Source organism: Oryctolagus cuniculus, chromosome 13 (assembly GCF_051225735.1).
Source record: "Oryctolagus cuniculus isolate XC-2025 breed Fujian yellow rabbit chromosome 13, ASM5122573v1, whole genome shotgun sequence".
Classification (NCBI taxonomy): Eukaryota; Metazoa; Chordata; class Mammalia; order Lagomorpha; family Leporidae; genus Oryctolagus; species Oryctolagus cuniculus.
In genome coordinates, this window is record NC_142879.1 from 106,128,623 (window position 1) to 106,140,702 (window position 12,080).

The window sequence follows — 12,080 nt, forward strand, 5'->3', positions numbered from 1 at the left end:
CAATCACAGGCAGGAAAACCTTTAGCACAACAAGCAAATAACTACAAAATCATCGTATGCCTTTTTTTTTCTAAATAAAGAAGGAAGTTCATTTGTATTACAATTGTCTTTAAAGAACTTAGATCAGACTAAACTGTCAGAAAACACACAATTTCAGAGCTTTGAGATCCAAGTGGCAAGTTTGCTTATAGCCATTTCATCCACTGGTCTAAAACTCGGAAGACTTTCTTGGTGCAGACACTGAAAATCTGCCAGCAGAGCGCACGGAGAAACCTGCCTGCCTCAGACAACACAGGGACAGCGCTGTGCACCTCTCCTGTGTTCCTCTCCCAACAAGCCCAGTGAGATCCCTGAGTCAGCAGTGGGCCAGCTGCCACCAGCTCCTCCGCGGAGAGGTCAGAAAGGAATAAAAACGAAGTGTGGTCTTTGAAAAGGGCCTCACTCAGCTCTCCTTGTGCGAATTCAGAGAACAGGCTATCTTCTAAGATTTACAATGGACAGCAGGGGTCTAATCTGAGTGGCTCTCACGGGTTATGTAAAAGGGAGACACATGGGGAGAGCAATGCCCAAGCGGGACCAGGGAGGAGGAGGCAGAACCCAGGGCTTTGGCTGTAATTGCATGGCAGGGGCTCCGCGCCAGGGGCCTCTCGAAATCGGACAAAGGAGCACAGGACTCAACAGCGAACACCTACTGGGACGCCTACTAGGAAATACGCTTTTCTCTTAAGCTGTAAGTCTAAATGCAGTTTTGTCATTGCTGATGCACCTATTTGTACAATGCTAATCTTGACTCAAACTCAAGAAATCATCTTCACACGTTACGGAAAACGTGAAGGAAATTTTAGGAAAATAAGTTTCTTATCTACAGAGTGGATAATATAGATCTATTAAATAACAGGTTATCCTTAGTATAAACATAAGAGAAGTTAACTTTTCTGGGTTGCATAGGCTGAACTGTCTATCACTGGCTACAAGGCATTAAAGCAGACGTTTCCACTCTGATGCTTTCGTGGGAGATGTCCTGGTTTACTGCGTCAGTGCTGTCCTGGATGGGGCCAGGCTTCCTAAGGAAGTATGAAGGAGCCCTGCCCGTGCACTGTAACTGCAGGTGACACCAACAGCTGCCAGGCTTCGGGCCACAGCATACAGAATCAGCCTAGAGCCCAAACAGTCAAGTACCTATTTCCTTTCCAGGCGCTGTTTAATCTCAGCGTATGGGAGCTCTGGTGACTCACATCACACACAGGGGAAAGGTGCTGCACGGCACATGGCAGGAGGAAAGAAAACAGCCCCAGGAAGGCAGAGGGATGCTCGCTGAGAGGAGACCTGCCACTGTACTGTCTGTCTCAACAGTTACTGACGGAAGGACGTTCTCATAACATTACTATAACAACAAGTGCAGGAAACCACATACATATCTAACGATCAGTACGTCAAATGCATTTTTGGTCCATCCACATAATGGTAAGCTAGATGCTATTAAATAGACTATTCGGGGCTGGTGTTTGGCACAACAGTGTAGACACTGCTTGGAAAATCTCATTTCCAAAAATAAGATAATTACCAAATTGCCATTAATAGTAATTCCTGCTTAATAGAATGATGGGTAATTTTTATTATTCTTATCTTCAATTTCTAATTTCTCTACAAATAAAAATTAAAGTACTTAAAATTACATTTAAAAATCAGAGAATGATTCAGAGTTCTTTTAAGGATGAGCGATAAATGATAATTTATCTCAACTTTGAGAAATGTATCCTGCAAGGGAGGCTGGGAAATGCAAAGAACCTCAGTATTTGGTGAGTGGTAACAGTCTCTGCTACAGTGTAGCAAAGCCACTTAAAACCGAGTCTTGAAAATGTGGGGCACACACACAGACACACCATCTATCATGTACTCTAATAACCATCTAGAAAGTCTATCTTGAATTTCACAAAGTTTGATTCTTTATGCTTTTATTTGGTGTCCAAAGGTCCTAAAATGAACACATTTATTCTCCTTATTAGTAGGTATTTAGGACCTCTCTCACAAGTTCTCACTATGAACAGCCTTAAACATACCTACTTAAAAACGAGTGTCGTTCTCGAAACTATGTGTACAGAGGTTTTACTGTTGGTTTGTGTTCAGTGGATTTTAGGCATGACTAGATAAGAATGTGTTTCTATGTATTACTAGTGGATATAAATCCTGACAACTTGTATTTCAGAATGGCTCTGCCTACAAACACCAATGAGAGCTCTAGGAGAGGGGTTAGGTTTCCATCTCTCTCCACTGCTGGTAGATGTGAAACCATCTCTCCAGTTAAACTTGTGTTTCCATAATTGTACCTGATGTTGAACGTCTCTTTATGCATTTAAGGTTTCTTTTGAAAGACTTACCTTGTCTATATGTATTCACTCATAAGTTTGAATTTTGCTAATAAAAATCTGCTTTTTCACTTTTTTTTTCTTTTTGTGTACTAGTTAGGAAATCTTTTCAAGGTCACAAAGATAGTCTTCGATATTTTTTCTGTAACAGTTTAAGTCTTTGTTACTCGTATTTATATCTCTAACTTACTTGTATTTCTCTCTCTGTGTGTGTGGTGTGAGGTGGGGATCTGGTCTCAGTTTTCACATATGGAAGTACTTGTCTTACTCGCATTACTTGAAGAATTTTTCCTTTCCCCACAGGTTGTTACATCACCTTGTGCATAGCTCAGGATTCCATACAGATATGAAGTGGGGACAGGTATAGAAAGACAAGAAACATTTAAGGGAGAGCAGCAGGTTAAGGAAGTCTCCCCTGGCAACATGAGGTTTGCTACGAGACCTGAGGACTAGGAGAAGCTAAACTGGTGAGGCGTCCTGCTGTTAAACTTTGTTTTTTCTTTTCTTTCCTTTTTTAAATTTATTTTTAGAGTTAGACAGTGAGAGAGAGAGAGAGAAAGATCTTCCTTCTATTGGTTCCACCCCTAAATGGCCACTATGGCCGGTGAGCTGTGCCGATCTGAAGCCAGGAGCCAGGTGCTTCCTCCTGGTCTCCCATGTGGGTGCAGGGCCCAAACACTTGGGCCATCCTCCACTGCACTCCCGGGCCACAGCAGAGAGCTGGACTGGAAGAGGAGCAACCAGGACTAGAACCCAGCACCCATATGGGATGCCAGTGCCTTAGGCGGAGGGTTAACCAAGTGAGCCACGACGCTGGCCTCAAAAACTTTGTAAACTTATTATCTCACAGAGTGATCAATTGTGTATCTCAGAACACAACTTGAAAGAGATTTCTCAGAATAAAAGCCTTATTAAAACTTTTAAAATGATGCCAGCATCCTATAAAATATGGAGCCCACCATCTACTCAACAGATCGAAGAAAAATTAGAGGTACAGAATTTAGATAGACATAGAGGCCAAAACTGAATACACGAGGTGCTTCAGAAAGTTTATGGAAAATGGAATTAAAAGATAAAGTGAATTTTCCATGAACTTTTTGAAGTTCCCTCATGTATGGTAAGAACCACTCACTACTTGCCAAAAGTCAGTTCCAGTCCCAGTCCAGATAAAATTCCCACAGCTTTAAATGCGAAGCTTTCTTTTTTAGCAGCTTTTCCCATTTCAGAAAGCTCTAATTTCTAGATGGATGGAAATTTCAGTAGGTGTTTACCTTCTTCCATTTTAGAAAAATCATTTTGGGAAAAAAATTCTGATTCCATTATTTTTCCAAGATTTCCAGAACAACTAAAGTATTAGTTTCTTTGTTCCCCTGACATCAAAGAAATCCTCAACATTTTGTGATACACTCCAAGGTCACAATTTGCAGAAATATTGTCTTTCATTATAAACAAAGCAAAACTCAACATAGTGGCGACGGCAGTGAAGCCTAGGGAAAAGGTGGAGTTCTTAGTGTGCTATGCTTAGGTGCCTACGCTGTACCTACCGGAAGATAACTTTCCAGAGCTTAGACGCCACTGAAATTCATGCACCCTAAAAGGAATCATTAGCTGTCACCAAAAAAAGAAAAAAACCCATATGAAAAAATCCATGCTATTTGAGTTGCTCTTTAGTAGTTACCTAATAGCCTCATAGATTAAGTAAGCACTTTCTTTCTTTCAAGTCTGAATCACATCTATTACATAATTACCTTTTGTTCCAAGCAAGTGAAGGAAACAAGAAGAGGGAAGAGCTATACGGCGATCATAATTAATAATGACAGGCAGTTTCCCACAAAGCAAAGTCCGCATAACCAGTTGTCAAAAGTAATGGCCAGCCAAAGTCAGAGGTGGGGTTGCTTCGTCTTTTTTTTTTTCTTTTTAAAAAGACAACACATATGCATTGTAGAAGTGAAGAGAACACAAACGAGCTGCCATACGACAAGAAGCACAGGTGTGGCTGACACACCAATCTCACAACGCACAGACTCCCCTGCTCCCCTTTGAAATGACCCCAGGTTTTCAGGTGGGCACACAAGTCCTACATACATGACTTCTGTGGGCTCTACACGCTAAGGGCGACTCGTGGTCAAATCCTGACAAATGAGGTTAAATGGGGAAGAAGCAGTTTCCCCTCCCTCTTTTCCTCTTTCTTCCTGCCTCTTCCTTGGACTAAGACGTAGAGTTGGAGGGAATGGATGTCCCCAGGATCAATGTCACTGTTAAACACCATTTAACCTTGACCTCTTCACTCCCTACTTCTTTCTGTGGGACAAAGAAGGTTCAGCTTTTCAACCTTCTATTCTTACATTCCATGGGCCTTGGGGCCAATCCTAAAATATTAATCTGATCCTAACATACACTCCCATCTAGCAATTATTTTTATTACCTACCTTTTGAGATTTTAAATACTCACATTTATACACACTCTCTTTGGATTTACATTTTAGGTCAGTTTATTTATTTCACAGTGGGAACTCAGAGAGCAAGGAGGGGACTTCCTTACCTTACAGACAGTTTTATGAATAGAGAGGGGTCAGGTGGACTGGAAACTTAGAATACACAGACACACTCCTCATGAGGAAGCCACTATGTTTCCAACAGACGACCAACAGAAAGGGGCGTGGCATGCCAGCCAAAGAGGAAAGTGGTCTTTTATGTCCTTATTTTTAAGAGATGTTCAGCAACTAATCAAGGAAAATAAGTTCATCCCGTGCAGCAAATTCCTCAGAAGCACATTTGTGGGGCTGGGCGCTGTCCAACAGGCAGGGGGGGTTTGTCTTGTAGGCCGATTACCTGGGGAACGAGGCTTTGGATATGAGAATGTCTCGGAGATTGGTGGTGACTCTGACTGGATCGGGATCACCAGATGGGAGGCTGGGTTCAAAGTTTTGAGGTCTGGTGTGGGAGGCAGGGTAACAGCTCCCAAAGATAACGGCATCTTAGTCCCAGGAGCCTGCAACTATGTTCCCACTTCATCCCCAGTTAAGAGGTGGCAGCCATTGGAGGGTGACCCAACGGCAAAAGGAAGACCTTTCTCTCTATCTCTCTCTCTCACTGTCCACTCTGCCTGTCAAAAAATTTTTTTAAAAAATAAAAAAAAAAAAAGAGGTGCATCGGAAAGGGCTGCTGAATACCAGAGGGGGCCTGCCCAGCACAGAATAAACGCACATGTGCAGTAACTGCCGTGTGTGAGTTCTCTCCCCCTTCCAAGGCTGAACGGGAAATTTCCATTTATCTGGAAACAAAAGACTCAAAGAATAGAAGAATCTTCAGTTATCTACTTTTTTCATTTTCCATTTCCGGTTAATTCATATTCATTGTATTTTACCAAAAAATCCTGGCCTGTGATAGACTGGGGTAAACAACACAAACAGTGACAAAGACCCCTTCACGCGTGCTCTGCACCACACTATTCCTGGTCAGTGGTTCTCAGGTCGGCTCAAGGACCGGGGACCAGCAGCAGCTGCATCCCTTCGGAATTTACCATAGATGCAAATCCTCCCACTTTGCCCTGGGCTGACTCCATCAGAAATTCAGAGAGGAGGCCCGGTGGTTTATTATTTAACAAGTCCAAGACTGATGTGGTCTTGGTCCCTGCTACAGCTGGAGAATCTTTCCTTTCAGATACGCTCCTTCAAGGACTCACCTAACCCCGTTCCGCCTGCAGTACGTGTCGGACAGCAGTCTAAGAATGTGTGTGCACAATGCTTTTCTTATGCCCGCTGTGTCGAGGAGGAAGCGGAGGTTCACAGAGGTTCAGCCTCTCACCCGAGGTCACGCTGTTTGCAAGTGGCTTTTACAGGCAGGCTCCACAGTGCATGCTGGCAGCCTCCGCACTAGCGGCCCTCAGGTGTTCACCAGCCACAGTGGTAGGCATTCAGGAAGCGGCTGCTTCAACCTCTTAACCACGCATCTCCAGACGCTCTTGAGTGACATGCAGACAGGCCTCTTGGTCACAAGGCTCTGTCAGAGCCAGCATATAAGGCAGCAACCACTTTATCAGGGCACAGCTCTGCGCTGTTGGCACACCGACTTTGTCGTTCGCAGGGAAGCGGAAACACACTGATTGGATTCTTAACATACGCCATACACTGTCTAAACACACTGGTGGTTGCAAAGATGCTTACAGCATGAGCTAACACATAAAAAAACACCAGGTTATGGGACGGAGCATAACCCAATAAACGCCAGCTCTCGTGATCGTTAAGTTGATCTGTGTTGCTGTTTCCAACAGTGACAAAAACACAGGAACCAACAAAAAACCCAAATGGTACATAGTTAATTGGAGGTGGGAAACAAAAAGTTTGAACAGGAAGTTGTTTTGTAATACCCACAATGTCCCCCTAAATTTGTAACGCTGTCAACAGAACATTTCCTTCCTCCCCCCCTTTCTTCTTCCTCTTCCCTGCGGAGGCTCAGGTCTCTGGATGCTGGCCCCCTTTCTACATGTTTTTAGGACATCACCATGAGACTTTTTCTAGAACTGAATCATGGACTCGTTCCTCCCAAATGGAAACGAGCAGAAATAAGGTTCTCTTTCCTTAAGGAAGGACTGAGAAAACACCTAAAGATAAATGTTCTACTTCCTCAAAGCCAAGATTTCCAGGGTGAAGTGAATGCCATTTAAACATCACCTAAAAATAGCGTGCTCTGCCAACTTCCAGCATTCAACTTCTACTTTCAACTTTCTATTTAAACAGAGTAGGACCAGGAGATAAAACAAAATGTCAAAAGGTTGACAAAGAGAAGAAAAAATTCTAACACTATGCAATATTATTAATAGCTACCCAAAGCTTCGGTTATTAAGTGTGCAATCCATGTTTATAGTATTTTTAAAGATTTATTTATTTCTTTGAAAGGCAGAGTTACAAAGAGGCAGAGAGAGAGAGAGAGAGGGAGAGAGAGAGAGGGAGAGAGAGAGAGGGAGAGGGGAAGGAAGGAAGGAAGGAAGGGAGGGAGGGAGGGAGGGAGGGAAGGAGGGAAGGAGTGAGGAAGATTGCCCATCCACTGGTTCACTCCCCAAATGGCTGCAACCACCAGAGCTGGGCTGATCAGAAGCCAGGAGACAGAAGCCAGGAGCCTCTTCTGGGTCTCCCACATGGGTGCAGGGGCCCAAGGACTTGGGTCATCTTCTACTGCTTTCCCAAGCCATTAGCAGACAGCTAGATCCGAAGTAGAGCAGCTAGGACTTGAACCGGCACCCATATGGGATGCCAGCACTGCAGGCAGTGGCTTTACCCACCAAGCAACAGCGCCAGCTGTTGTTTCTAATATATATTTTTAAAGACTTACTTATTTCAAAGGCAGGGATTTGAGGGGGTAGGGGGTAGGGGAGAGAAAGAAAGAGAAAGAGAGAGGAAGAGAGAGACAGATCTTCCAACCACTGGTTCATTTCCCAAATGGCTATTGGTGGCACAGCTGGGACTAGAATTGATGCTCCTATATAGGATGCCAGTGTCAGCTTAGCACACTGTGCCAAGACACCAGCCCCTATAATATTTTTATTATAATTCTATCTAAGCTCACATCACAGATCAGCTGTAGTCAGGAAGACCTGTCCCGACTGTCCACACAGATCAGAATGACTAGGTAACTGTCCGATGTTCAATCTGTTTTATGAGAGCAGAAACTGAATGGTGGGACAACAGCTCCTCGGGAGGACCCGGCTGCAGACACGTGAATGGACGTGAGCAGGACTTGACGGGCAGTGCCACTGCCTGGAATCACCAGTCTCTTCCAGCTCACTTGCTCCAGAGTGTGGAAGAGCTAGGGGAGAAACACGGGGCCAGAACCCTGTGTACCTTGGAACTGTGATCACAAAGGCTGAGGGTCACCATGGATGATCAGAGTGCTGTGTGTTACTCGGCAGGACTCCCCAGCTCAACTGCACTGAGATCCTGCCTCACTCTAATACGAAGCCCCCAACAGTAGAAGAAAGAGAAGCAGCCCCACATTACACTTTCTCAGAAACGTCTCAGCTCTGATTTCTGCCGGACTGCAGGTTTCAGCTGCTATCTATGAACAGCAGCCTTGGCACGAGTTTCATTCCTCTTTTAGTGAATGAACGCACTGTCTTTGCCCCATTTTGTCTATGTCCAGGACTTCCCTAATGACAAAATATCCATTTCTCCACTGTGTCATCACTATCTTTCTCCAGGGGTCATCCGGTAGTCCCCCAAGGAACCTGTCATTTCTCTCATTCTTTTTTTTTTTCCTTTTTTTTAACTTTTATTTAATGAATATAAATTTCCAAAGTACATAATATTGATTACAATGACTTCCCCCCCATAACGTCCCTCCAACCCGCAACCCTCCCCTTATCCACTCCCTCTCCCCTTCCATTCATGTCAAGATTCATTTTCGATTCTCTTTATACACAGAAGATCAGTTTAGCATACATTAAGTAAAGATTTCAACAGTTTGCTCCCACACAGAAATATAAAGTGAAAAATACTGTTTTTTTAAATCTCAATGTACAGCACACTAAGGACAAAGATCCTACATGAGGAGTAAGTGCACAGTGACTCCTGTTGTTGACTTAACAAATTGACACTCTTGTTTATGGCATCAGTAATCACCCTAGGCTCTTGTCATGAGCTGCCAAGGCTATGGAAGCCCCCTGGGTTCACTGACTCTGATGACTCTGATCATTTTTAGACAAGGCCATGGTCAACGTGGAAGTTCTCTCCTCCCTTCAGAGAAAGGTACCTCCTTCTTTGATGACCCATTCTTTCCACTGGGATCTCACTCGTGGAGATCTTTCATTTAGGTTTTTTTTTTCCCCCAGAGTGTCTTGGCTTTCCATGCCTGAAATACTCTCATGGGCATTTCAGCCGGATCTGCATGCCTTAAGGGCTGATTATGAGGCCAGAGTGCTGTTAGGACATTTGCCATTCTATGGGTCTGCTGTGTATCTCACTTCCCATGTTGGACCATTCTCTCCCTTTTTTATTCTATCAGCTAGTATTGCAGACACTATTCTTGTTTATGTGATCCCTTTGGTTCTTAGTCTTATCATTACGATCAATTGTGAACAGAAATTGATCACTGGGACTAGTGAGATGGCATTGGTACATGCCACCTCGATGGGATTGAATTCGAATCCCCTGGTATGTTTCTTTTTTTTTTTTTTTTTTTTTTTTTTTTTGATAGGCAGAGTGGACAGTGAGAGAGAGAGACAGAGAGAAAGGTCTTCCTTTGCCGTTGGTTCACCCTCCAATGGCCGCCGCGGCCGGCGCGTTGCGGCCGGCGCACTGCGCTGATCCGATGGCAGGAGCCAGGAGCCAGGTGCTTTTCCTGGTCTCCCATGGGGTGCAGGGCCCAAGCACCTGGGCCATCCTCCACTGCACTCCCTGGCCACAGCAGAGGGCTGGCCTGGAAGAGGGGCAACCGGGACAGAATCCGGCACCCCGACCGGGACTAGAACCCGGTGTGCCGGCGCCGCTAGGCGGAGGATTAGCCTAGTGAGCCGCGGCGCCGGCCCCTGGTATGTTTCTAACTCTACTGTTTGAGGTAAGTCAGCTTGAGCATGTCCCGAATTGCACATCTCTTCCCTCTCTTATTCCCACTCTTATATTTAACAGCGATCACTTTTCAGTTAAGTTTCAGCACTTAAGAAGAATTGTGTATTGATTACAGTATTCAACCAAAAGTATTAAAGTAGATCAAACAAAAAAAATACTAAGAGGGATAACATATTAATCTGCTCATCAACAGTCAGGGTGAGGGCTTAAGCTTACTTGATCTATCACTTCCTCCAGCACCCCAGTTCCTGCAGAACTTCTAGTTCTAGAGGAGCTTCCACTGCAGTCTCCAGGCCACATCCTCTGGCCCTCGCTGGACCCAGAGCGAGGCTCTTATCTCTTTCACTGCACCACAGCTGCTGTTTCCAGGAGCACCTCAACACCTCCAAGCACAAGGACAGCGCCCAGTCACCTAGTCCATGACACCCAAAGGCTCGGAGCACCGGGACCCCCTGACGTGCGACACGCTTTCAGTGGGTCCTCTCCTCACTTCCCTCCCAGCTCATTCCCCACCCCCTTTGCTGGGTCCTCTTCATCTTCTAGACCTCTCACCACCAGAGCTTCTCACACTTGAGCAGATCGTTGGAGAGGGAGATACATTCATTCAAATTCAACACATATCCATTTATCTACCAATCAGCTTAGGAAAAAATTACTTTAGCTAAAAATTCCCTTTTTAAGCCCTCTTTGATCCACTCTCTTCCCTTCCTGTCAGTGGAAAGCAACAGCCTAAACTTTGTGTTGGTCATCCTCTTGTTTTACTATAATTTCTTACAGTGCTCCCGTTTTACACACACACACACACACACACACGATTTTACTCAATACAACAGATAAAACTTTTGCAATGGTATTTTAGTATATATTTTTATGGCAAAAATTATGGGATCACACTGTTAATTATAAGTATTTTGGTAAGTGACATAAGGAAAAGGACACAAGGCAATCAAGCAAGATGGGGAAATGCTGGGATCTTTTACCGTGGCTCTCAGAGCCTCTAACATGCGACCATTCACTCTGCCTCCCCACACAGGAGCAACGCTACTTGACCTCCTCCTTTCTTAGTGCATCTTTCACTTCACAGCATCCACGAGATGTTTACAGCATCCGTTGAGATGCTGCCTCTTGGTGTCTAACGTGTGCACCTGTTTTGCAAGAATGTCACTTAAGCAACTGAACCTCTTCACAACACCCTCACAAGGAACAATGACACTACGTGGGTGCTGCCACGTAGGTCACGTCCAGACTCCAAGCCCAGCTCTGTGAAGTGGACTGGGCTCCTCCACGTCTCTGCAAGCTTGGTGAATGGCAGGGTTCATTACAGAGAGAAAGGTGTGGTGAGAAAAGCCAGTCACAGCTGAGAGGGAAGCAGGACTGCCTTAGGATGGCACATGCATATGCCTATACTTCAGTGAATCCTATTTATATGACCCCAGTCCTAGTCTGCTCGGGCTGCCATGAACAAAATCCTACAAGGGTTTAACAGTGGAAGTGACATGAAATGGACAGGTTCTGAATGTGGTGTTTTATATTATTTTTATTGATTGATTTGAAAAAGACAGCAAGCCCCCATCAGTTGGCTCAGTCCCCGAATGCCTACAATGGCTGGGGCTGCAGCCAGGAGTCAGGAATGCAATCCAGGCCTCCCATGTGGGTGGCGGGAACTGAATGACTTGAGCCATTACTGTTGCTTTCCCGAGTCTGCAGTGACAGGAAACTGGAGTCAGGAGGCAGAGCTGAGACTCCATCCCAGTTACTCCAACATGTGATGTGGGCATCATAACTCCTGGTTAATACTCACTTCTGAGTATGTCCTGAAGGTAGGATCGTGGGAATGTCCTAAGTAACTGCATATGAGATATGAGAGACACAGGAAAGCCAAGAAGATTTGTAGGTTTTTGACCTGAGTAAGAGAATACTGGAATCGCTGCCAACTGAAATTTGCAATCTGCTGGTAGAGTTTGGTGGTGGTGGTGGGCTTAGGAGTGCAGTTTGGGATGTGTTATGCCTGCCAAGTCGAGATTCTGGACTCTGGAATTCAAGGAGTGTTGGGCTGTGGCTATCCACGTGAGTGCTGCTGGCATACAGCGAGAATGGATGAGATCACTAAGGCGACGGAGCCAAGCCCTCAGCTCCAGTCCCTCCACAGCCA

At 44.9% G+C, this 12,080-nt stretch overlaps 1 protein-coding gene across 6 annotated transcripts in view; it reads right to left on the reverse strand.

Moving 5' to 3' along the window:
- Positions 1-12,080, reverse strand: part of GPR158 (G protein-coupled receptor 158) — a 347,460-nt gene that overhangs the window by 90,741 nt on the left and 244,639 nt on the right. The window lies entirely within an intron of this gene.